The following is a 27704-nucleotide window of genomic DNA, read 5'->3' on the forward strand; positions in this document are numbered from 1 at the left end:
CTCCAGTATTCTTGCTTAGCAAATCCCATGGTCAGAGGAACCTGGCGGACTACAGTCCTTTGGATCACAGAGTCGTACATAACTGAGCACCTACACATGCCTCTATTCACCTGAATTTTATTATGATGCTGGGCTCAAGGATGCAAAAACCTTTGGGATGTTAATGAATGAAAAATTTGAAGTACTATTTGTCCGTTATACCAATTTTCAATTTATTGTTTCAACTCCAAATTCAGCTTTGTGATTAGAGACATATCTTATTGTGTTTTGCTTTATTATTTATTTATTAATCTGTTTGCTGTAGGTTTGTCATACTACTAAGTCACTTCAGTCGTGTCCGACTCTGTGTGACCCCATAGATGGCAGCCCACCAGGCTCCACTGTCCATGGGATTCTCCAGGCAAGAACACTGGAGTGGGTTGCCAGTTCCTTCGCCAATGCATGAAAGTGAAAAGTGGAAGTGAAGTTGCTTAGTCGTCATCAGTTCAGTTCAGTCGCTCAGTCGTGTCCGACTTTGCGACCCCATGAATCGCAGCACACCAGGCCTCTCTGTCTATCACCAAATCCTGGAGTTCACCCAGACTCATGTCCATCGAGTCCGTGATGCCATCCAGCCATCTCATCCTCTGTCGTCCCCTTCTCCTGCCCCCAATCTCTCCCAGCATCAAAGTCTTTTCCAATGAGTCAACTCTTCGCATGAGGTGGCCAAAGTACTGGAGTTTCAGCTTCAGCGTCATTCCTTCCAAAGAAATCCCAGGGCTGATCTCCTTCAGAATGGACTGGTTGGATCTCCTTGCAGTCCAAGGGACTCTCAAGGGTCTTCTCCAACACTACGGTTCAGAGGCATCAATTCTTTGGCGCTCAGTCTTCTTCACAGTCCAACTCTCACATCCATACATGACTACTGGAAAAACCATAGCCTTGACTAGACGGACCTTAGTTGGCAAAGTAATGTCTGCTTTTGAATACGTTGTCTATGTTGGTCATAACTTTTCTTCCAAGGAGTAAGCATCTTTTAATTTCATGGCTGCAATCACCATCTGCAGTGATTTTGGCCTTAATTGTGTTGAATATGCTCAGTTGCTCAGTTGTGTCTGGTTGCTACCCCCCGGACTGTAGCCTGCCAGGCTCCTCTGTTCATGGGACTTTCTCGGCATGACTGCTGAAGTAGGTTGCTATTTCTTCTTCTAGTGGATATTCCTGACCCAGTGTTCCATCCCGTGTGTCCTGTGTCTCCTGCATTGCAGGCTGATTTTTTATCTGTGAGTCACTGGGAAAGCCCCTATGTTGAAATATGTTTCCTCTGTACCCACTTTGATGAGAGTTTTTGTCATGAATAGATACTGAATTTTATCACATTGGTGATATTTGTGTGATTTTTACCTTGCCTTTTGTTACTGTAGTGTATCACATTGATTGACTTGCATATGTTGAACCATCTTTGTAATCTTAGAATAAATCCAAATTGATCATGGTGTGTGATTCTTTTTATGTGTAATTGAGTTCAGTTTGCTAATTTTTTTGTTAGCTAATATTTTAAAAGGATTTTTGCATCAATATTCATCAAAGATATTCACCTGTAATTTTATTTTTTATTGTAAAATTATACATAAATCAGCATTTTAAAAAGTAGAATTAATTACTGAAAGATATATGAAATTAGAATTTTAAATTGACTATAATCCACCTTATATTTTTAGGTACCATTTTTCTTTGGTTTGATGAACAGAACTGATCATTTCAAGAGGAATATTTTAAGTGTTTATCAAGAAATACACAGGATTATTTTCATCCTTAGAGTTGAGTGGATTAACTAACACAATATATTCAATCAAGATTAAAATTTTGGGTAAAACAGGAAGACACAGTTCTTGTCAAATATGGAGGAAAATCTCGTCACAGCTTGGTCCATAGTGGTTGAATTAAATGGAATAACACTATCTATCATGTCTGCTAGCCTGAGATCTCACAGTCTACTCCCTCTTTTTCTTCTCTCCTGTCTTAACAAACTTTTGATAGCAAAGCAAGCAACCTTTTATGGCAAGGAAAATAACAGTTGTCATACAGGCCAGCAGGAACCCAGTCACATCCAGAGAGTGGTACTGGAAGCAGGTGAGGTAGGCAGCTGGCCACAGGTGCTTGGGCTCCTTTGTGGCACATGACAAACTCGATCCAGAAGATTGCTCAGTCCAGGAGCTTCATAGGCTGATCACGTAGAATGGTTCATAACCTCAACACATTCTTTGCATACCTAAAGGAAAACCAGAGAGACATTAATTTATACAACGAACCAGAAAAGATAAATCTGTGAAATTTTCATGCAGTTAGTATAAATGAATCCCACATAAAAGAAGGAAAATATATTATTTTCCTTCAGTTCAGTCGCTCAGTTGTGTCCGACTCTTTGCGACCCCATGAATTGCAGCACACCAGGCCTCCCTGTCCATCACCATCTCCTGGAGTTCACTCAGACTCAGGTCAGTCGAGTCCGTGATGCCATACAGTCATCTCATCCTCTGTCTTCCCCTTCTCCTCCTGCCCCCAATCCCTCCTAGCATCAGAGTCTTTTCCAATGAGTCAGCTCTTCGCATGAGGTGGCCAAAGTACTGGAGTTTCAGCTTTAGTATCATTCTCTCCAAAGAAATCCCAGGGCTGATCTCCTTTAGAATGGATTGGGTGGATCTCCTTGCAGTCTAAGGGACTCTCAAGAGTCTTCTCCAACACCACAGTTCAAAAGCATCAATTCTTCAGTGCTCAGCCATCTTCACAGTCCAACTCTTACATCTATACCTGACCACTGGAAAAACCATAGCCTTGACTAGACGGACCTCAGTTGGCAAAGTAATGTCTCTGCTTTTGAATATGCTGTCTAGGTTGGTCATAACTTTTCTTCCAAGGAGTAAACGTCTTTTAATTTCATGGCTGCAGTCACCATCTGCAGTGATTTGGGAGCCCAAAAAAATAAAGTCTGACACTGTTTCCACTGTTTCCCCATCCTTTTCCCATGAAGTGATGGGACCAGATGCCATGATCTTCGTTTTCTGAATGTTGAGCCTTAAGCCAACCTTTTCACTCTCCTCTTTCACTTTCATCAAGAGGCTTTTAAGTTCCTCTTCACTTTCCTTAGGGACAATTAAAGAGAGCTTATGGGCTAGAATTTGTTAAATGAATAGAATTTGAAGCTATGAAAGAGAGAAAAGATGGGGAAGGAGAAACATCAAAGTCTAAAGAGTTGAATGAGTTAAGTCCCTAAGGCAAAGAAAGAGAAAGAAGAGAAGAAATAAATACATGATTTGAGTGTTCAAAACTTGAATCATCCAGTAAAGAATTTTTAATAGATAAGTTTTGAAATTCTGTCATAACCCAGAGATAGCTGGTATGTCTATGATGAGGTTCAGAGACACATCCAGGTGGGGATGAGTAGGAGTAGCCCAGAAATCGATATTGACCTTTTATTAGTGAAGTAACAGTTAAAAGTGTGGAAGTGAATTGCCTTGGTTTGAATCCTGACTCTGACTCTGACTCTGACTCTGCTGCCTGTTTTTCATTCTTCCTAGTTCACAGTTTTTTTTTATTGTTAAATGGAGTGAATGGAAATAGTACCTATCTGATTATTTTGAGGAATAATGTGTTGATTCTTAGAGGCATTCCTAGCATAAAGTAAGCTCTCAGCAAATGTTTGCTAGTATTGTTGTTTTTATTATTAGTTGTTTTAGAATCTGGAGAAGGCTCAACATTTCACTTCCAGGCTTTGCAGTTACATTTATTTCTACAGTTGAAATGATGCTGGACTAACAGTCAAGAAAGAAGGAGGAATAAAGAAATATGACTCAGGAGCTCTGAATCACAAAGTGCTACAACATGGCAGTGTAGCGATAATTATTGAGGCCACTTCTCTCCCTGTTCTGTACAAAACAGGTGGGGAGCACTGGGTTTTTGAGAAAAGGTCAGTAATCCAGACACATTTTTTTTATACTCTAGGGAAAGACTATAATGAAAAAGTTACTTAGTATGTGCAAAAAGACTTAGTACACCTTGTAGAATTTCATAAACATTCCGTATATATCAGGTAATAAATTATTTTCATTTTTGGACAGCAGCTTTACAGTACTAAAGATTAAGGAATGTATAAAGATACTAGAGAGATGTACTTTTACATAAAAACCACCAGGTGAAGCCTGTAGCTCAAAAAAGAAGAAAATGTGATTCTTATGGTACTCATTCACTGTATTTGTGCTAAAATAAAAATACTACTACTTTTAAAACAAAAGTGTCCACTGTCACTGTGCTATTATTACCAATATATTCTCAAAATGTTTTCTTTCCAAAGTTACCATGAAGCAAAAGGGGAAAATATATATATCATAGTTATGATATTAATAATATCATTGAAATGGATGCTTATCCTGAAATAATTTGGAAATCAAATATTCCTGGTTTTAGAAAATTTGGCTTTTCTACAGGAATATCCCAATGTATATCTTCTAAATCAATTATGTTATGATTTTACATTCTTCTAAATAACAACTAAAAGAACTAAGAATATACCTATATTTAAAAGTGGTATCTACATAGTTGAAATTGGGTAAATTAGAAGGTTCTGATTGTTTACTGTTTATCAGTGATGGGGTCAAAATATAAGCATAGAAAATTTGGAAAATATTAAGTGTAATTGGAATTTGAGCTGGATTATGTCACACTGGTTTCCTGAAAATAAACCATTTTAGAAGAGTTCCAAAACATTTGTGGAGTTTACACACTGAAAGAAAGTGTTAACTGTCAGATGAATAATCTTGTAACATTCATAGTCCCTACTCTTACTCTGTTCTGGATGCTTCTTCTTAATCCTTCTGTTACCATTTCAGTGATTCCTCTCATTCTAATGAGCAGCTCTTCCAAAATTGCTCCACTATCCCTAAACCTGAGATAAACATTTTCCCTAAAAACCACTGAGAAAAAACTCAACATGACACTCAAGGTTACTGATGACTGTTTTCAAAGTTTTGAACAATCTTACTCCTCATTGTGTTTATATGAAGTCTCATTTGTCTTTATATGAGAACTTCTCTAGGAAGAGTATCTAGAAAAACAAAACTATACTTAAAAAGGATTATTAATGACTTGCTTCAAAGTATTGAGAAAATCTGTTCTTAACATTGTTTTCGAGTCCAATCTGACGGCTCCTCCCTTGGCCTTCATATGAGTGATGTTATCATGTTGATCAGCAAACAAAGGAAGGCCCACCATAGGGATCCCATGGTAGATCACCTTGTAAATGCTGTTGGTTGCACCACGAGTTATGAAAGCTTTGGTTTTTGGGTGGCCTAGGGTTGAGTGAATTTCAGTAGAATTATTAACTTTAAGTCTTAGAAATAAAATGAAAAATGGGCATTATAAGGCACTGAAAGAAGCAGTGTCTTTTAGATAACAGGTGATGATACATGGGAAACTTCATTTTAACTGCTTTCAGAACTCAGCAAGAATCCATTAAGTCTGCTGAAGAGGTAAGTGAAAACTTCCTGAAAGAAGTGCTTTGTCACATTAATTCCACTAGTGAATCCAGGATTGGCAGGTGAACAAATGGAAAGAACAGTCTGGATAAAAGGAAGCATATGAACAAAAAAACAGGGAAGGGCATGTCAGAAATATATTCTCTTATTGGAGAAGGAAATGGCAACCCACTCCAGTATTCTTGCCTGGAGAATCCCAGGGATGGGGGAACCCGCTGGGCTGCTGTCTATGGGGTCGCACAGAGTCGGACATGACTGAAGAGACTTAGCAGCAGCAGCAGCAAAGAAATAGTGAAGCTATTTATTCAGATAAGAAGGGAGTCAAGGCAACAGGAAGCATAATTGTAGTGGAACTGCAAGCAGAGGGAGGAAAAACCAAATTTTATCATGAAATGTGACATGGAATGCCCACATTTTATGTACTTATTACTGTTTCTATGCAGCCATGACCTTTCACACATAATAGCATAGACAAATGAGATTTTCAATGACAAGTATAAATATTTGAGAAATCATTAGGTGGTCTTCAGTCTAGTGCAAAACAGTCACAGATTACTAATAACTTACAATTTACTTTATTCATATACTAGCTCTCAAATTTAATAGTTACAGGTTTATTTCTTTTTGACTGTTATAGAAGGGAGCTAACATATCCACAATATAACTCATTATTTTATTAGAATTTTTATCTTTTTGTTTACAGAAAGGAAAGTACATACAATCATGCATGCAATGAGAAATATTTTTACAAATTGATGTAATTGTGTCCAATTCTTTGTGACTCCATGGACTGTAGCCTGCCAGGCTCCTCTGTCCATGGGATCCTCCCAGCAAGAATTCTGGAATGGATTGCCATTTTCTTCTCCAGGGTATCTTCCTGACCCAGGGATCGAATCCAGGTCTTCTGCATTGCAGGCGAATTCTTTACCATCTGAGCTATAGGGAAGTCTCTAACTTATCAATAATCAATGTAACTTATGCTGCCTAGGAAGTATAAGTTCTTTTAGATTGCAAATTGTTAAGCCCTACTTCCAACAAAAATGGCGACTGGTAGTATCTTACATGAATCCAGAGTATTAGCACTATTACAAGTTTCAAAACTGTTGAATTTAGAAAAGAAAACCATGTTACTACTTATAAATATCAATAAGGCTATTGACAAAGTTCCAAAATGATGTTGCTAAAATTTGTCGAATCAAACCTGAACATTTTGACAATGAGGCACAAAGCATTGACAGCATTGATTGATGTGGTTTGCTTGCCCAGTACCAAAATAAGATAACCAACTTTGATTCCCAGGGAATTCCTTTAACTGTACTTTAATTTACTAGCGTTTGACTTCTACTTGTCATGTGAATGTAAAATAACTAAGTTCTCAGCAAAAAATTAGTATAGGTGCTTAGAAGAAGACTATATAATCAGATGGCAAGCTAAAAAGTAGTTCACAAATTTCCAAAATGATATTTTACATAGTAGAAAATAACACCCAAGGGTATTGTACATGGTAGAAAATAGATTACTACTATATTTTATGGAGGAGGAGGCAACTGAATCGTTTGCATGCCAGTCTTCCTCATATTTGACATCTTACAGTCTCTTTTCCTTCCTCAGTTTGGAGGACAAACAGAGTCCACTAGGAGTCAGACTTAACAATGGGCAGGGTTCATTGTAAGGGCAGGACCCCCTCTTCACACTTTGATCTGACAGGGCCCAGTCAACCAGGGATGCTGATGTTTCTCTTTTTCTAAATCACTGTGGCTGGTTGGATGTCTGGAGGCAGTTTGGGGAGCCCTGACCATCCTTTCTCTATCTAGGTAGCTCCCTGAAAAGCACGCTGAATAGCGTACCAAAATTTAGAGGAAATAAAAGGGGCCAGGATTACCTGGCAAGTACAAATTGCATGGCACATTTCCGGATTTTATCACAATTAACATTATTGTGCTACTATGCTTACTGGATCATCAAAAAAGCAAGAGAGTTCCAGAAAAACATCGATTTCTTCTTTATTGACTATGCCAATGCCTTTGACTGTTTGGATTACAACAAACTGTGGAATATTCTGAAAGAGATAGGAATACTAGACCATCTGACCTGCCTCTTGTGAAACCTGTATGCAGGTCAGGAAGCAACAGTAAGAACTGGACATGGACCAGGTTCGATGCATGATACTGGAGGCTTGGGGCTGGTGTACTGGGATGACTCAGAGGGATAGTACGGGGAGGGAGGAGGGAGAGGGGTTCAGGATGGGGAACATGTGTATACCTGTGGCAGATTCATGTTTATGTATGGCAAAGCCAATACAATACTTGTAAAGTAATTAACCTTCAATTAAAATAAATAAATTTATATTTTAAAAAAGTGTTTAAAAAAATAAAAAAAAGAACTGAACATGGAACAACAGACTGGTTCTAAATAGGAAAAGGAGTACGTCAAGGCTGTATATTGTCACCCTGATTACTTAACATATGCAGAGTACATCGTGAGAAACCCTGGGCTGGAGGAAGACAAACTAGAATCAAGATTGCCAGGAGAAATGTCAATAACCTTAGATAAGCAGATGACACCACCCATATGGCAGAAAGTGAAGAAGAACTAAAGAGCCCCTTGATGAATGTGAAAGAGCAGAGTGAGAAATTTGGCTTAAAGCTCAACATTCAGAAAACTAAGATCATGGCATCCGGTCCCATCACTTCATGGCAAATAGATGGAGAAACAGTGGCTGACTTTATTTTTCTGGGCTCCAAAATCACTGCAGATGGTGATTCCAGACATGAAATTAAAACACGCTTACTCCTTGGAAGGAAAGTTATGACTAACCTAGTTCAGTTCAATTCCGTTCAGTCGCTCAGTCGTGTCCGACTCTTCGCGACCTCATGAATCGCAGTACGCCAGGCCTCCCTGTCCGTCACCATCCCCGGAGTTCACCCAGACTCACGTCCATCGAGTCTGTGATGCTATCCAGCCATCTCATCCTCTGTCTCCCCCTTCTCCTCCTGCCCCCAATCCCTCCCAGCATCAGAGTCTTTTCCAATGAGTCAACTCTTCGCATGAGGTGGCCAAAGTACTGGAGCTTCAGCTTTAACATCATTCCTTCCAAAAAGAAATCCCAGGGCTGATCTCCTTCAGAATGGACTGGTTGGATCTCCTTGCAGTCCAAGGGACTCTCAAGAGTCTTCTCCAACACCACAGTTCAAAAGCACCAATTCTTCAGTGCTCAGCCTTCTTCACAGTCCAACTCTCACATCCATACATGACCACAGGAAAAACCAGAGCCTTGACTAGATGGACCTTAGTCGGCAAAGTAATGTCTCTGCTTTTGAATATACTGTCTAGGTTGGTCATAACTTTTCTTCCAAGGAGTAAGTGTCTTTTAATTTCATGGCTTCAGTCACCATCTGCAGTGATTTTGGAGCCCCCCAAAATAAAGTCTGACACCATTTCCACTGTTTCCCCATCTATTTCCCATGAAGTGATGGGACTGGATGCCATGATCTTCGTTTTCTGAATGTTGAGCTTTAAGCCAACTTTTTCACTCTCCTCCTTCACTTTCATCAAGAGGCTTTTTAGTTTCTCTTCACTTTCTGCCATAAAGGTGGTGTCTTCTGCATATCTGAGGTTATTGATATTTCTCCTGGCAATCTTGATTCCAGCTTGTGTTTCTTCCAGTCAAGCGTTTCTCATGATGTACTCTGCATAGAAGTTAAATAAGCAGGGTGACAATATACAGCCTTGACGCACTTCTTTTCCTATTTGGAACCAGTTTTTGTTCCATGTCCTGTTCTAACTGTTGCTTCCTGACCTGCATACAGATTTCTCAAGAAGCAGGTCAGGTGGTCTGGTATTCCCATCTCTTTCAGAATTTTCCACAGCTTATTGTGATCCACACAGTCAAAAGCTTTGACATAGTCAATAAAGCAGAAACAGATGTTTTTCTGGAACTCTCTTGCTTTTTCCATGATCCAACAGATGTTGGCAATTTGATCTCTGGTTCCTCTGCCTTTTCTAAAACCAGCTTGAACATCAGGAAGTTCATGGTTCATGTATTGCTGAAGCCTGGCTTGGAGAATTTTGAGCATTACTTTACTAGCATGTGAGATGAGTGCAACTGTGCAGTAGTTCGAGCATTCTTTGGCACTGCCTTTCTTTGGAATTGGAATGAAAACTGACCTTTTCCAGTCCTGTGGCCACTGCTGAGTTTTCCAAATGTGCTGGCATATTGAGTGCAGCACTTTCACAGCATCATCTTTCAGGATTTGAAATAGCTCAACTGAAATTCCATCACCTCCACTAGCTTTGTTCGTAGCGATGCTTTCCAAGGCCCACTTGACTTCACATTCCAGGATGTCTGGCTCTAGATTAGTGATCACACCATCATGATTATCTGGGTCATGAAGATCTTTTTTGTACAGTTCTTCTGTGTATTCTTGCCACCTCTTCTTAATATCTTCTGCTTCTGTTAGGTCCATACCATTTCTGTCCTTTGTCGAGCCCATCTTGGCATGAAATGTTTCCTTGGTATCTCTAAGTTTCTTGAAGAGATCTCTAGTCTTTCCCATTTTGTTCTTTTCCTCTATTTCTTTGCATTGATCGCTGAAGAAGGCTTTCTTATCTCTTCTTGCTATTCTTTGGAACTCTGCGTTCAGATGCTTGTATCTTTCCTTTTCTCCTTTGCTTTTCGCCTCTCTTCTTTTCATAGCTATTTGTAAGGCCTCCCCAGACAGCCATTTTGCTTTTTTGCATTTCTTTTCCATGGGGATGGTCTTGATCCCTGTCTCCTGTACAATGTCACGAACCTCATTCCATAGTTCATCAGGCACTCTATCTATCAGATCGAGGCCCTTAAATCTATTTCTCACTTCCACTGTATAATCATAAGGGATTTGATTTAGGTCATACCTGAATGGTCTAGTGGTTTTCCCTACTTTCTTCAATTTGAGTCTGAATTTGGTAATAAGGAGTTCATGATCTGAGCCACAGTCAGCTCCTGGTCTTGTTTTTGTTGACTATATCTATATAGAGCTTCTCCATCTTTGACTGCAAAGAATATAATCAGTCTGATTTCGGTGTTGACCATCTGGTGATGTCCATGTGTAGAGTCTTCTCTTGCGTTGTTGGAAGAGAGTGTTTGCTATGACCAGTGCATTTTCTTGGCAAAACTCTATTAGTCTTTGCCCTGCTTCATTCCACATTCCAAGACAGCATATTAAAAAGCAGAGACATTACTTTGTCAAAAAAGGTCTGTCTAGTTAAGGCTATGGTTTTTCCAGTAGTCATGTATGGATGTGAGAGTTGGACTATAAAGAGAGATGAGCGCTGAAGAATTGATGCTTTTGAACTGAGGTGTTGGAGAAGACTCTTGAGAGTCCCTTGGACTGCAAGGAGATCCAGCCAGTCCATCCTAAAGGAGATCAATCCTGGTGTTCATTGGAAGGATTGATGTTGAAGCTGAAACTCCAACATTTTGGCCATCTGATACAAAGAGCTGACTCATTTGAAAAGACCCTGATGTTGGGAAATATTGAAGACAGGAGGAGAAGGGGACGACAGAGGATGAGACGGTTGGATGGCATCACTGACTCAATGGACATGGGTTTGGGTGGACTCTGGGAGTTGGTGATGGACAGGGAGGCCTGGCGTGCTGCAGTTCATGGGGTCACAAAGAGACATGAGTGAGCGACTGAACTGACTGATGTTTACTGTTAAAATTTAACTCCTGAGAACATCTGTATGTTTACTGTATCCTCAGGAATCCTTGAAGGTAAAGGGTAAATGACAGGCATAATTTGGCAATTTCTGGACCTGCCCACACTACTATCATAATATCAGAATTCACAATGCATCTCTTAAATATACTTCTTTTTTTATCACAATATTACTTCAAAATTCTCATCAATCAAAGACACCTGTGCTACTTTAGCACCTGCTGTGTATATTTTGGTTTTTATCTGAGGGGCTTCCATGCTGGCTCAATGGTAAAGAATCCGCTTGCAATGCAGGAGACACAGTTCAGTCCCTCGGTTGGGAAGATCCTCTGAAGAAGAAAATGGCAGTCCACTTCAGTATTCTTGCCTGGGAAATCCCACAAACAGAGAAGCCTGGCAGGCTACGGTCCATGGGGCCACAAAAGAGTCAGATACAACTTAGTTACTAAGCAATAGCAACCACATGAATATTTGAGATAAACTGAAGCTATTAAAATGGTTTACCTTTATTACAGAAGATGTCTAAAATCTGACCTTTTATAGAGTGTAACCAACTTATTAAATATTAATAACTGTCCACTATTAAGTTACTGTGCATATCTTTTGTGGAATCTGGGCAAGGGCTGATGCAATAATATTAGCTCTTTCTTCTGACATATTAGTGACAATTGACCCCAAAGAAAACACCACAATAGCATTTTCTCCAGAGCTCTGCACAAGCTCTTCCATTTCCTGTGAAAAAAAGCAGTTGCTCCATCACAAAAGAGCAACAGCGTAGCAAACATTTGTTGAAGAATGACTGCAAACAGTTAAAGAGAAAATCTGATATTTTGAGGAATTATTATAATTGTGGCTGTTTTTCAAAATATTGTGGTAAAATACATAAAACATAAAGCTTGCCACGTTAACTACTCCTAAGTGTATAGCTTAGTAAAGTATATTCATATTCTGCAACCAATCTCCAGAACTTTCTCATCTGGCGAAAGTGGTAGTTAGTCTATGTCCATTAAGAAACTCCATTTTCCTCTTCCCCCAGCCCCTGGCAACCTTCATTCTTCTCTTATGTTTCTACAAATTTGACTAGTCTGGATACCTCATATCAGTTGAATTTTGCAGTATTTGTTTTTTTGTGTGTGATTTACTTATTTCACTCATGTAAGATTCTTCATTGTGACAAATGTCAAATCTTTTAAAACCTGAGTAATATTTCATTGTTTGTAGGTATCACATTTTGTTTATGGATTATCTGTTGATGGACACTTTGGTTCCTTCAGCCTCTTGGCTCTTGTGAATAGTGCTTTCGTGAATGTGGTGTGCAAATAGATCTTGGGATTCTAATATCAATTCTTTTGGATACATGCCCAGAAGAGGAATTTCTGGACTATGATTATATTTTCAAATTTTTGAAGAATATCCAAATTATCTTCAGTAATAGCTGTCTTTTAAGACTTCACTCCTTAGGTCCTTGAGAAGGATATGTGTGATTTGAGGACAGTTTTTTCAATCAGGTATATTTGTGGGAATGTCTGTGTATGTGTGTGTGTTTGTGTATGTGTGTGTGTGTGTGTGTGTGTGTAAGCAAGAAATGAGATAGAGCCAGTACACATAGTAATGAGGGGATAATATAATCTTGATAACATGATTATGCTTAGACTCTTTATCAGTAATGTAATCAATTACTAACATAGATTATTAGCAGGAGGGATGACCACAGGATCTTAAGTCACCTTTAATTCTTTATTGTTGTAGTTCTACTACATTATCTGTTTACTCCAGTCAGACTTTCTAGGGAATTATTTTAGCTTAGTCATTACTGTTTCACTTCTCTGACTATGAGCACTAAGAAAGAATTGTAATATAAATGATTTTATCAGTTGGTCAGCTCTGTAATTTTTATGCCTTACTTTAAACTTTCAGAATTTCTAAAACACTCTATCTAAATTACTAATCACTGACATTGAAGAGTCTGGTATTATGGTTTGGAAGTTCTGTAAAGCAATCCTTTGAGTCCTATTTATATACGACCCAGAGATATGCCTATGTGATTACATATTTCGGTGACCATATTGCTGGGTTTGTTTACATATTACACCCTTTGCCCTGAGCTCATATTGTATGATCAATGTCACAGTAGGCTGTGCTATGTGCAACTGCTGTGAAGGACTCTTGCTATCATCTCAATGGGTACCCCAGAGAGCATCTGCTCCCCAGTGGGACAGCATTATCCTGATACAAAATAAATAGGAACATTACAATAAAAAACCATAAGACAATATCCAGGATGAATATACATGCAAAAATTCTCATCCAAATAGCAAACCAAATTCAAGAATACATTAAGAGGACCATATAGCATGACTAAGACAGATTTATCCCTGAGATGAAAGGATGGTTCAACATACCAAAATCAAACACAATACTTTATACCAATAGAATACAAGACAAAATAAATTGATCATCTCAGTAGATGCAGAAAATGCATTTGACAAGACAAAAAAATCCTTTTATGATTAAAACCCCTCAACATACTGGATATAGAAAGAACATACCTCAGTAATAACAGCCATATATGACAAATCCAAAGGTAACATTATACACAATGGTGAAAAGTTAAAGGTTTTTATCTAAGATCAGGAATAAGACAAGGAGGGCCACTCCCACACTTAGTCAGTTTAACCTAGAAGTTCTGGCTAGAACAACGAGGTAAGACAAAGGAATCAAAGAATCCAAATCAAAAAGGAATAATAGTTATCACTTTTGCAGATGACAAATTTTTTTTGTATAGAAAATCCCAGACAGTCAACCATAAAACTGAACTAATCAACAAATTAAGTAAAGTTGCAAGATATGTGGAGAAGGCAATGGCACCCCACTCCAGTACTCTTGCCTGGAAAATCCCATGGACAGAGGAGCCTGGTAGGCTGCAGTCCGTGGGGTTACTAAAAGTCGGACACGACTGAGTGACTTCCCTTTCACTTTTCACTTTCATGCACTGGAGAAGGAAATGGCAACCCACTCCAGTATTCATGCCGGGAGAATCCCAGGGACGAGGGAGCCTGATGGGCTGCTGTCTATGGAGTGGCAGAGAGTCGGACATGACTGAAGCCATTTAGCAGGAGCAGCAGTAGCAAGATATAAAATCAACATACAGAAATCAGTTGTATTTCTGTATACTAGAAGCTCTATACAGTCAACAAAAACAAGACAAGGAGCTGACTGTGGCTCAGATCATGAACTCCTTATTACCAAATTCAGACTCAAATTGAAGAAAGTAGGGAAAACCACTAGACCATTCAGGTATGACCTAAATCAAATCCCTTATGATTATACAGTGGAAGTGAGAAATAGATTTAAGGGCCTCGATCTGATAGATAGAGTGCCTGATGAACTATGGAATGAGGTTCGTGACATTGTACAGGAGACAGGGATCAAGACCATCCCCATGGAAAAGAAATGCAAAAAAGCAAAATGGCTGTCTGGGGAGGCCTTACAAATAGCTATGAAAAGAAGAGAGGCGAAAAGCAAAGGAGAAAAGGAAAGATACAAGCATCTGAACGCAGAGTTCCAAAGAATAGCAAGAAGAGATAAGAAAGCCTTCTTCGGCGATCAATGCAAAGAAATAGAGGAAAAGAACAAAATGGGAAAGACTAGAGATCTCTTCAAGAAACTTAGAGATACCAAGGGAACATTTCATGCCAAGATGGGCTCGACAAAGGACAGAAATGGTATGGACCTAACAGAAGCAGAAGATATTAAGAAGAGGTGGCAAGAATACACAGAAGAACTCTACAAAAAAGATCTTCACGACCCAGATAATCATGATGGTGTGGTCACTAATCTAGAGCCAGACATCCTGGAATGTGAAGTCAAGTGGGCCTTGGAAAGCATCGCTACGAACAAAGCTAGTGGAGGTGATGGAATTCCAGCTGAGCTATTTCAACTCCTGAAAGATGATGCTGTGAAAGTGCTGCACTCAATATGCCAGCACATTTGGAAAACTCAGCAGTGGCCACAGGACTGGAAAAGGTCAGGTTTCATTCCAACCCCAAAGAAAGGCAGTGCCAAAGAATGCTCGAACTACTGCACAGTTGCACTCATCTCACATGCTAGTAAATAATGCTCAAAATTCTCCAAGCCAGGCTTCAGCAATACGTGAACCATGAAATTCCTGATGTTCAAACTGGTTTTAGAAAAGGCAGAGGAACCAGAGATCAAATTGCCAACATCTGCTGGATCATGGAAAAGCAAGAGAGTTCCAGAAAAACATCTATTTCTATTTTATTGACTATGTCAAAGCCTTTGACTGTGTGGATCACAATAAGCTGTGGAAAATTCTGAAAGAGATGGGAATACCAGACCACCTGACCTGCTTCTTGAGAAATCTGTATGCAGGTCAGGAAGCAACAGTTAGAACAGGACATGGAACAACAAACTGGTTCCAAATAGGAAAAGGAGTACGTCAAGGCTGTACATTGTCACCCTGCTTATTTAACTTCTATGCAGAGTACATCATGAGAAACACTGGACTGGAAGAAACACAAGCTGGAATCAAGATTGCCAGGAGAAATATCAATAACCTCAGATATGCAGAAGACACCACCTTTATGGCAGAAAGTGAAGAGGAGCTAAAAAGCCTCTTGATGAAAGTGAAAGAGGAGAGTGAAAAAGTTGGCCTAAAGCTCAACATTCAGAAAATGAAGATCCTGATATCCGGTCCCATCACTTCATGGGAAATAGATGGGGAAACAGTGGAAATAGTGTCAGACTTTTTTGGGGGGGGCTTCAAAATCACTGCAGATGGTGATTGCAGCCATGAAATTAAGACGCTTACTCCTTGGAAGAAAAGTTATGATCAACCTAGACAGTATATTCAAAAGCAGAGACATTACTTTGCCGACTAAGGTCCGTCTCGTCAAGGCTCTGGTTTTTCCTGTGGTCATGTATGGATGTGAGAGTTGGACTGTGAAGAAGGCTGAGCACCGAAGAATTGATGCGTTTGAACTGTGGTGTTGGAGAAGACTCTTGAGAGTCCCTTGGACTGCAAGGAGATCCAACCAGTCCATTCTGAAGGAGATCAGCCCTGGGATTTCTTTGGAAGGAATGATGCTAAAGCTGAAGCTCCAGTACTTTGGCCACCTCATGCGAAGAGTTGACTCATTGGAAAAGACTCTGATGCTAGGAGCGATTGGGAGCAGGAGAGGGGGGCGACCGAGGATGAGGTGGTTGGATGGCATCACTGCCTCGATGGAGGTGAGTCTGGGTGAACTCTGGGAGATGGTGATGGACAGGGAGGCCTGGTGTGCTGTGATTCATGGGGTCACAAAGAGTCGGACAGGACTGAGTGACTGAACTGAACTGAACTGAACAATGAAACATCTGAAAAAAAACTATCCCATTCACAATAGCATCAATAATAAGAAAATAACTATAAATTAATTTAACCAATGAAGTGAAAGATCTGTACAATGATAACTACAAGACTTTGTTGAAAGAAATAGAATAAAACACAAAGAAATGGAAAGACATCTTGTGTTCATGGATCAGAAGAATTAATAGTTAAAATGTCCACACTCTCCAAAGCCAAAGATAACACACCTCTCAATTTCAAATTATACTGCAAATTACAGTATTTAAGACAATAATGTATTGGCCTAAAAATAGAAACATAAGACAATGAAACAGAATACAGGATCCAGAATTAAATCCTTGCATGTACAGTCAACTAATATTCACAATGAAGGCAAGAACATCCAATCTTGAAAGAATAGTCTCTTCTTTCTCTTCTGAGGAAACTAGATTAACACATGCAAAAAAAAAATTAAGAAAAAGAATGAAATAAGACCCCTAACTTACACCACTCACAAAAATTATTTGAAAATGGATCAATGGTTTAATATGACCAAAAATAATAACATTCCTCAAAGAAGCTCCTATTTTTGTTTTCTTTTTTTTTGGATATGACACCAAAATCACAACAAAAGAAAAAGAAATCAACTAATTGGGACTAAATCAAACTTAAAAGTTTCTGCACAGCAAAAGAAACAGTAAGATAAAAATGCAACCTACGGTATAGGAGAAAAATATTGCAAACCACACATAAAAAGAGGCATTAACATCATATATATATTATATATAACTCATACATCTCAATAATCAAAAAATTAATTGCAATTGGCAGATAGACAAGATAGACATTTTTCCAAAGGTACCCAAATGGCCAGCAGGTATCTGAAAAGATGTTTACCATCGTTGATACTCAGGGCAATGGAAATAAAAACCTCAATGAGATACCATCTCACACCTGTTAGAAAGTCTACCATTAAGAATATAAACGATATGTGTTGTGAGACTGTGGAGAAAAGGAAATGTAAATTGGTTGAGTGTCTGTGGAAAACAAAATGTAGTTTTCTACAAAATTAGAAAGAGGTCTATTATGTGACCCAGAAATTTCACTTCTGGGTATATACCTGAAGAAAACAAAAGCAGTGTGGTAAAGAAATATTTGTTCCAGCTGGTTTTAGAAAAGGCAGAGGAACCAGAGATCAAATTGCCAACATCCGCTAGATCATGGAAAAAGCAAGAGAATTCCAGAAAAACATCTATTTCTGCTTTATTGACTATGCCAAAGCCTTTGACTGTGTGGATCACAATAAGCTGTGGAAAATTCTGAAAGAGATGGGAATACCAGACCACCTGACCTGGCTCTTGAGAAATCTGTATGCAGGTCAGGAAGCAACAGTTAGAACAGGACATGGAACAACAGACTGGTTGCAAATAGGAAAAGGAGTACGTCAAGGCTGTATATGGTCACCTTGCTTATTTAACTTCTATACAGAGTACATACATCATGAGAAATGCTGGGCTGGAGGAAGCACAAGCTGGAATCGAGAAATATCAATAACCTCAGATATGCAGATATGCAGATGACACCACCCTTATGGTAGAAAGTGAAGAGGAGCTAAAAAGACTCTTGATGAAAGTGAAAGAGGAGAGCGAAAAAGTTGGCTTAAAGCTCAACATTCAGAAAACGAAGATCTTGGCATCCGGTCCCATCACTTCATGGGAAAAGGATGGGGAAACAGTGGAAACAGTGTCAGACTTTATTTCTGAGGGCTCCAAAATCACTGCAGATGGTGACTGCAGCCATGAAATTAAACGATGCTTACTCCTTGGAAGAAAAGTTATGACCAACCTAGACAGCATATTCAAAAGCAGAGACATTACTTTGCCGACTAAGGTCCTTCTAGTCAACGCTCTGGTTTTTCCTGTGGTTATGTATGGATGTGAGAGTTGGACTGTGAAGAAGGCTGAGTGCCGAAGAATTGATGCATTTGAACTGTGGTGTTGGAGAAGACTCTTGAGAGTCCCTTGGACTGCAAGGAGATCCAACCAGTCCATTCTGAAGGAGATCAGCCTTGGGATTTCTTTGGAAGGAATGATGCTAAAGATGAAGCTCCAGTACTTTGGCCACCTCATGAGAAGAGTTGACTCATTGGAAAAGACTCTGATGCTGGGAGGGATTGGGGGCAGGAGGAGAAGGGGACGACCCAGGATGAGATGGCTGGATGGCACCACGGACTTGATGGACGCGAGTCTGAGTGAACTCCGGGAGATGGTGATGGACAGGAAGGCCTGGTGTGCTGTGATTCATGGGGTCACAAAGAATCGGACACGACTGAGCGAGTGAACTGAACTGAACTTATTCATGGAGCCAAGGGGAAAATTCCAGTCCCTTATAATGAAAAAGCAAAATGGCTGTCTGAGTAGGCCTTACAAATAGCTGTGAAAAGAAGAGAAGTAAAAAGCAAAGGAAAAAAATAAAGATATACCCATTTGAATGCAGAGTTCCCAAGAAGAGCAAGGAGAGATAAGCAAGCCTTCCTTAGTGATCAGTGCAAAGAAATAGAGGAAAACAATAGAATGGGAAAGACTAGAGATCTCTTCAAGAAAATTAGAGATAGCAAGGGAATATTTCATGCAAAGATGGGCTCAATAAAGGACAGAAATGGTATGGACCTAACAGAAGCAGAAGATATTAAGAAGTGGTGGCAAGAGTACACAAAAGAACTGTACAAAAAGATCTTCACAACACAGATAATCACAATGGTGTTGATCACTCACCTAGAACCAGACTTCCTGGAATGCGAAGTCAGGTGGCGTTCAGGAAACATCACTATGAACAAAGCTAGTGGAAGTGATGGAATTCCAGTTGAGCTATTTCAAATCCTAAAAGATGATGCTGTGAAAGTGCTGCACTCAATATGCCAGCAAATTTAGAAAACTCAGCAGTGGCCATAGGACTGGAAAAGGTCAGTTTTCATTCCAATCCCTAAGAAAGGCAATGCAAAAGAATGCTTAAACTACCGCACAATTGCACTCATCTCACACGCTAGTAAAATAATGCTCAAAATTCTCCAAGCCAGGCTTCAACAGTAGGTGAACCGTGAACTTCCAGATGTTCAAGCTTGTTTCAGAAAAGTCAGAGAACCAGAGATCAAATGGCCAACATCCTCTGGATCATGGAAAAAGCAAGAGAGCTGCAGGAAAACATCTGTTTCTGCTTTATTGACTATGCCAAAACCTTTGACTGTGTGGATCACAAAAAACTGTGGGAAATTCTGAGAAAGATGGGAATACCAGACCACCTGACCTGCCTCTTGAGAAATCTGTATTCAGGTCAAGAAGCAACAGTTAGAACTGTACAGGGAACAACAGACTGGTTCCAAATGGGAAAAGGAGTACGTCAAGGCTGTATATTGTCACCCTGCTTATTTAACCTACATGCCGAGTACATCATGAGAAACCCTGGGCTGGATGAAGCACAAGCTGGAATCAAGATTGCCAGGAGAAATATCAATAACGTCAGATATGCAGATGACACCACCCTTATGGCAGAAAGTGAAGATCTACAGAGCCTTTTGATGAAAGTGAAAGAGGGGAGTGAAAAAGTTGGCTTAAAGCTCAACATTCAGAAAAATCAGATCATGGCATCCGGTCCCATCACTTCATGGCAAATAGATGGAGAAACAGTGGAACCAGTGACAGACTTTATTCTTTTGGGCTCCAAAATCACTGTAGATGGTGACTACAACCATGAAATTAAAAGATGCTTACTCCTTGGAAGAAAAGTTATGACCAACCTAGACAGCATATTAAAGAGCAGAGACATTACTTTGCCAACAAAGGTCTGTCTAGTTAAGGCTATGCTTTTTCCAGTAGTCATGTATGAATTGAGAGTTGGACTGGAAAGAAAGCTGAGTGCCGAAGAATTGATGCTTTTGAACTGTGGTGTTGGTGAAGACTCTTGAGAGTCCCATGGACTACAAGGAGATCCATCCAGTCCATCCTAAAGGAAAACAGTCCTGAATGTTCATTGGAAGGTCTGATGTTGAAGCTGAAACTGTGAACTTCAGCTACCTGATTTGAAGAACTGACTCATTGGAAAAGACCCTGAGGCTCGGAAAGATTGAAGGCGGGAGGATTAGGGGACAACAGAGGATGAGATTGTTGGATGGCGTCACCGACTCAATGGATATGAGTTTGAATAAACTCTGGGAGTTGGTGATGGACAGGGAGGCCTGGCATGCTGCAGTCCATGGGGTTGCAAAGAATTGGACACTACTGAGTGACTGAACTCTACTGAACAGAAGGGAAAAAACCTAAGTGCCGATCACTTGGTGAATGCATAAAGAAGATCTGATACACACATGCGTGTGCACACACACACACACACACACACACAGAGGCACAGACATAGAATATATGCATCCATGGGAAAGGAATTCTGTCATATTTGATAACATGGATGAACTTTGACAAGATTATGCTAGAATTTGTACATTCATTCTAATCTTTTATCTACTTCTATAATTAAATATACATTATGACATATATTTTAAAAATTGTAATCTAACATATTCTTTTTTATCCTACAAAAAATTATGATCTTATTATGTCTGTTATTTTCTACTTGTTTCCAAATAAGTCTCATATGTAGATGATTTAGGGTAATGAAGTATTCTTTGATAGTTCAATTATAATGGTGTAATGTGCACATTGATACATTGTTTAATCATTGCTTAATATTGGATATTTATATTGCTTCCTGTGTTAACTCTTATGAATTACTGCCCATAATATTGTTTTTGCACATCTTGATTATTTTTTTCTGTATCATTTCATAGGAGTATATTGTGAAACCAAAGGCTATAAGCATTTTTAAGATTCTGGACACATTTTGCCAAACATCTTGTTCCTTCAAAATGTACAGAAATTTTCTGAAAACCTAATAGTTAATGGAAAAGGTGGTAGTTTGAAAGAACAGTTTCTCTGTATAATAAAACTTTCACAGTCATTGACTTGGATTCAAATCTTGTTTCTCCAACCTAATAAAAATACATATTATTACTAATTATTGTGATTTACTGCTATTCATCTTTCTCTTTTACCTTATTCTTCTCCTGCTAATCTCTTCTCCTATTAACATTGTCACTTTCCTGAAATGAGAATGGGGAAATCTTTTAAAAAATGGAGTTAGGTAGCACAGAACTTTCACTAATCTTATCTCAGCTTTTGGACACTCTGAAAGTTAACAGAGATAACCCAAGCTTTTGTAATCAAAAGTGATATTGTGTTTTACCTTTGAAAAAGATGTTTCATTTTTCCACCAATAAGAGACAAGAAGAATTTCTTAAGAGATCACAAAATAGTTCACAGATTAAATTCTTGCTTTCCTTCACATGGACTGTCATCCTAAACCAAAGAGAATTTTTATAATTTGAAAATATGGGCAATTTTCAGATTCATGTATGAATAATTATTTGGTCCTCTTCACATGTACAGAATTTATGGTTCTGATGTATGCAGTGTAAATTCTACCAGGCAGCTATGATGTTAAGACCTACATTCTTTTAAGGGAGCTTTTCTGATGTTTTCTTTAAGCTTAGTATAGGCAGAAAACACCTGGTCATTAGAATAAATGAGAATAAATTCTCCCTTTTATGTTGTAAGATGTAAAACCCTGGAGTTTTTAATGAGGAATGGTTTAAACGCTGGTGTGAAGGTGAGAAATGTTGGATTTTGTTGCAAAAATTGTTAGGTCATACATTTCATACATTTATATTGTTGAATAATATTTTTTTAAGCTAAAGCACTGGTGAAAACCTCAACCCTTACAAAAAAAAACTATAGCATTTTATCTTGCTCATCTGTTTGCCAAAACCTTAAGAAATTCTTAACATTATAATTTTAAATTGAATATGCTCATTAGACTCTTGAGAGTGCCTTGGACTGCAAGGAGATCCAACCAGTCCATCCTAAAGGAGATCAGTCCTGAGTGTTCACTGGAAGGACTGATGCTGAAGCTGAAACTCCAATACTCTGGCCACCTGATGTGAAGAACTGACTCATTTTAAAAGACCCTGATGCTAGGAAAGATTGAAACAGGAGGAGAAGGGGACAACAGAGGATAAGATTGTTGGATGGCATCACCGACTCAATGGAGATGAGTTTGAGTAAACTCTGGGAGTTGGTGATGGACAGGGAGGCCTGGAGTGCTGTGGTCCATGGGGTTGCAAAGAGTCAGACACAACTGAGTAACTGAACTGAACTGAACTGATTATATTTCATTTAACTTAGTTTTATTAAATGTATTAAATTTTTGATTACCTTTATATTTTAACATAAAACATTAAAAAATTTACTTTTAAACAACTCCCTAGGATATCTACTCTCTAGGACTTTACTGGATTATATAATCTTTATGTATTGGAAAATTGATTTCTAAATATCAGTTCACAAATAAAATCCAAGTGGCTGATGTACGCACATTGGGTTATTGATAGTATGTTATAGTAACAAAATTACAATAATGACAATAGTTAATATTTCTTCTGGATCACTGAGTATGTGTCAGAAACATTTTAGGCGCTGCATACCTACTAAAATTTTTTTTTCCTAAAAGACAATATGAGGTTGGTACTGTTGTTATGTTAATGTGCTTATATCTCTATGAACATTGTAGTCTAGTTTTCCATCATTGTTGTCTGTATCTTGCCTACTAAATGATGGCCATTTCCACTCTAGCCCCTTTACAATCCAACACAGTGACTAAATCTTGTGTTTCTTTTTAAATGTGATCATCTCTCTCCCTTTCTTAACCTTTTAAATTTTCTCCATAGTGCTTCTACTAGATGTTTCAAACTCCTTATAATTATCTGTCTCCAACTTACCTCTCTAGCATCATCTGCTTTTTCACTCAGCCTCGTCCTGTTTAGACCAAACTTAGACTTCTTGGGAACTGTCATTACTACTCCACCGGTTTTTCTTTCCTGTCTTCCTCCGCACATGCCCTATCCCTTCTGTTTATTCCTAAATATCCTTCAGATCTCACCTTAATAACAGTGCCTCAGAGATAATTTCTATGATTCACCCTGGATATTTCCTTAGTGTTGTGGTCTTTTCTTCTTATAATAATTTTCACACAATTTTTGTGTGCTGTTATTCTTTTACTTCCCTGGTGGCTCAGAGAATAAAGTGTCTGCCTGCAATGCGGGAGACCTGGGTTCGATCCCTGGGTCGAGAAGATCCCCTGGAGAAGGAAACGACAACCCACTCCAGTATTCATGCCTGGTCCCATGGACAGAGGAGCCTGGTAGGCTACAGTCCACAGGGTTGCAAAGAGTCGGACATGACTGAATGACTTTACTTTCCCATTCTATCTTACATAGAGTATCAGGTGGCAGAAACTGTGCCTACACCATATCTCTGCATTATAGCACCTATTTCTGGAATATGCTAGTCACCATTATAATTTTTTGAATGAATGTCTGATGCTTTATTATGTGTTCAATAATGAATTCATGATTTGATCAACATATTCTCAAAGTCTCATGAGTTTCTCATTTCTCCAGGATACCCTCCTTCCCAGTTTACTCTTTAATGATAGTAAAATCCAGATACTGTGCTTGCATAGAAATAAATGAGTTTTCAGTTGGCAGATCACTTTTGTAAGCTTTCTACATCTCACTCATTGAAATCAAATATTCTAAATAAAGCAAACAGACTTATTGAAAATGCAAAGTAAACAAAACAAAGCAAATAGGAATATGCCACCTTAGGCAGGGGTTTGGCAGGTTTGCAGTGGAGGCCTCCAACAAATTCAAAATTTGGTAGCAGAAGGCAAGGGAATTCAAAATCACAGTAGGTTCAAATGAGCCACATCTCAGCTTTCCCCATTGTCTCTGATAATGTAGTGGGTCTTCTTGAAAGGAAAAACAAAAACAAAAGCAAGAAGGAAGATTAGACAAAATGAGAATGCTACCATGTGAATATTTTAAGTAATTTTTAGAAAGGAGCTTAGAATGATACAGCCAAAGATGTTTGAAAGTGTCTGTTCTTTGATAAAGCCATTAGATACGGGTATAATGTAATACACATGTGTGTTCAGTCTCTCAGTCATGTCCAGCTCTTTGAGATCCCATGGACTGTAGCCTGCCAGGCTCCTCTGTCCATGGGATTCTGCAGGCAAGAATAACAGAGCGGGTTGCTGCATCCTCCTCCAGGGAATCTTCCCAACCCAGGGATCAAACCTGGGTCTCTTGCGTCTCCTGCATTGGCAGGCAGATTCTTTACCACCAAGCCACTTGGGAAACTCTATAATATAATAATATAACAATAGAATAATATTATATTATAATATAATATGGGCTTCCCTTATTGTTCAGCTGGTAAAGAATCCACCTGCAATGCGGGAGACCTAGGTTCTATCCCTGGGTTGGGAAGATCCCCTGGAGAAGGGAAAGGCTACCCACTCCAGTACTCTGGCCTGGAGAATTCCATGAACTGTATAGGCCATGGGGTCGCAAAGAGTTGGACACGAATAATACAGTATAGAAACTGAGATAACCAAATAGGAAGAATTTCTAAATCCTATCTAGATACTAGTGCTCCAAATATGTGTGTCATTTCTCAATTTAAGTGACTTCATCTATCAAGAAATTTTATGGGGTTTCCAGTGATTTTTTTTTAAGTTAAAAAAAATTTAGTAAGTTGGATATATAATTGCTTGGAGAATTTACAAGTTCTTCAGTTTGTAGCTTGTTACTTCCTGAAATGTTCTGTGTTAGTGATGGTCCACAGGGTTCTACTATCAGTTCAGTTCAGTTCAGTTTCTCAGTTGTGTTTAACTCTTTGTGACCCCATGGACTGCAGCATGCCAGGTCTCCCTGTCCATCACCAACTCCCAGAGCTTACTAAAATTCATGTCCATTGAGTCAGTGATGCCATCCAACCATCTCATCCTGTCATCCCCTTCTCTTCCCACCTTCAATCTCTCTCAGCATCAGAGTCTTTTCAAATGAGTCAGCTCTTCGCATCAGGTGGCCAAAGTATTGGAGTTTCAGCTTCAGCATCAGTCCTTCCAATGAATATTCAGAACTGATTTCCTTTAGAACTGACTGGTTATATCTCCTTGCTATCCAAGGGACTCTCAAGAGTTTTCTCCAAGACCACAATTCAAATTATTAATTCTTCAGTGCTCAGAGTCCAACTCTCACATCCATACATGACTACTGGAAAAACCATAGCTTTGACTAGATGAACCATTGTTGGCAAAGTTGTCTCTGCTTTACAATATGCTGTCTAGGTCATAACTTTTCTTTTAAGGAGCAAGCGTCTTTTAATTTCATGAATGCAGTCACCATGTACAGTGATGTTGGAGCCCAAGAAAATGAAATCTTCATTGTTTCCACTGTTTCCCCATCTATTTGCCATGAAGTGATGGGACTGGATGCCATGATCTTAGTTTTCTGAATGTTGAGGTTTAAGCCAACTTTTTCACTCTCCTCTTTCACTTTCATCAAGAGGCTGTTTAGTTCTTCACTTTCTGCCATAAGGGTGATGTCATCCAAATATCTGAGGTTATTGATATTTCCCCCAGCAATCTTGATTCCAGCTTGTACTTTATCCAGCCTGGCATTTCTCATGATGTACTCTGCATATAAGTTCAATAGTTCAGTTCAGTTCAGTTGCTCAGTCGTGTCCGACTCTTTGCGACTCCATGAACTGCAGCACACCTGGCCTCCCTGCCCATCACCAACTCCCTGAGTTTACCCAAACTCATGTCCATTGAGTCAGTGATGTCATCTAACCATTTCATCCTCTGTCGTCCCCTTCTCCTCCTGCCTTAAATCTTTCCCGACACCAAGGTCTTTTCAAATAAGTCAGCTCTTTGCATCAGGTGGCCAAAATATTGGAGTTTCAGCTTCAACATCAGTCCTTCTAAATAAGCAGGGTGAAAATATACAACTTTGATGTACTCCTTTCCTTATTTGGAACCAGTTTGTTGTTCCATATCCACTTCTAACTATTGCTTCTTGACATGCATACAAGTTTCTCAGGAGGCAGGTAAGGTGGTCTGGTATTCCCATCTCTTTAAGAATTTTCCAGTTTGTGGTCATCCACAGTCAAAGGCTTTGGTATAGTCGATAAAGCAGAAGCAGATATTTTTCTGGAACTCTCTTGCTTTTTTGATGACCCAACAGATGTTGGCAATTTGATCTCTGGTTCTACTTTGCCGTATAATTTAAGTGTTTCTGTATTATTTATGAGATCAGTGGATTATTTTATATTTTCACTTCATCTTTACACTTATAGGAGAAAAATTCTTGGAACTTTATACAAACACACTTTCTGAGGCAAAAAGTTAGGGCTCATCCTAAAAACTAAAAGATAACTTACCTAAGCACTTCGCTGTAAAACAGATTCCATTTGTTTGCATTAAGTGCCTGGAAACAGAAGTCAAAATAAAGTACACATATCATATTTTTTAGCCTTTCCATGAATGTCATATGGTCATTTAGTTCTGACATAATAACAGGTATCTAGGATGGTGGGAATGGAATTTTTCCACTATATTTTTCAATTGAATAACCAGGGTGAAACAGACTGTACATTAAAGGTATTTTAAGTATCTCAGCCAGCAACTCACCACAAGTCCAATGGCATCTGCAAGAACGACCTTGAACCTTGATTCCTGTAGCTTTGTCGTAAGTTTCTTGTTTGAAACAACATCTTCTCAGAACTTCATAGTAGTATCAAAATATTCCAAAATTGCATTTTTTAGCATTGAGAAATGTGTCCAAAATGAGTGTTTTGACACACTCATCCACACATCTTGACAAAATGCTTGATAAAATTTTTATAATCATCGTTAGCTAAAGAAAGCCTCAAACTTAATAGCAGATGGTTTGTTGGGATCAATAAGAATAGAAACTGAAGATGTCAAAACAGTCAGATCATGACCCCTTGTGAAAAGTTGATCCAGAATCATCTTCATGTTAATCCAATGACTATATTCCACTGGCCATGCCAGCACCTTTCCACAGCTTCCACAGCTAAAGTAGCAAGTCAGCCTTAGCAGCAACAGAAATGACAGACAGTTCGTAGACATCTTATTTGTATGCAAAAATTGCTGAATCCTTTTGCCATTGCT

The 27704-nt window shown here is 38.9% G+C and overlaps 1 pseudogene; it reads right to left on the reverse strand.

Annotated features, from left to right (window-relative positions):
- Positions 1-1973: 1973 nt before the first annotated feature.
- LOC138442584 (UDP-glucuronosyltransferase 2B17-like) lies at positions 1974-27662 on the reverse strand (annotated as a pseudogene).
- Between the last annotated feature and the right edge of the window lie 42 nt (positions 27663-27704).

This window comes from Ovis canadensis, chromosome 6 (genome assembly GCF_042477335.2).
Source record: "Ovis canadensis isolate MfBH-ARS-UI-01 breed Bighorn chromosome 6, ARS-UI_OviCan_v2, whole genome shotgun sequence".
NCBI classification, from domain to species: Eukaryota; Metazoa; Chordata; class Mammalia; order Artiodactyla; family Bovidae; genus Ovis; species Ovis canadensis.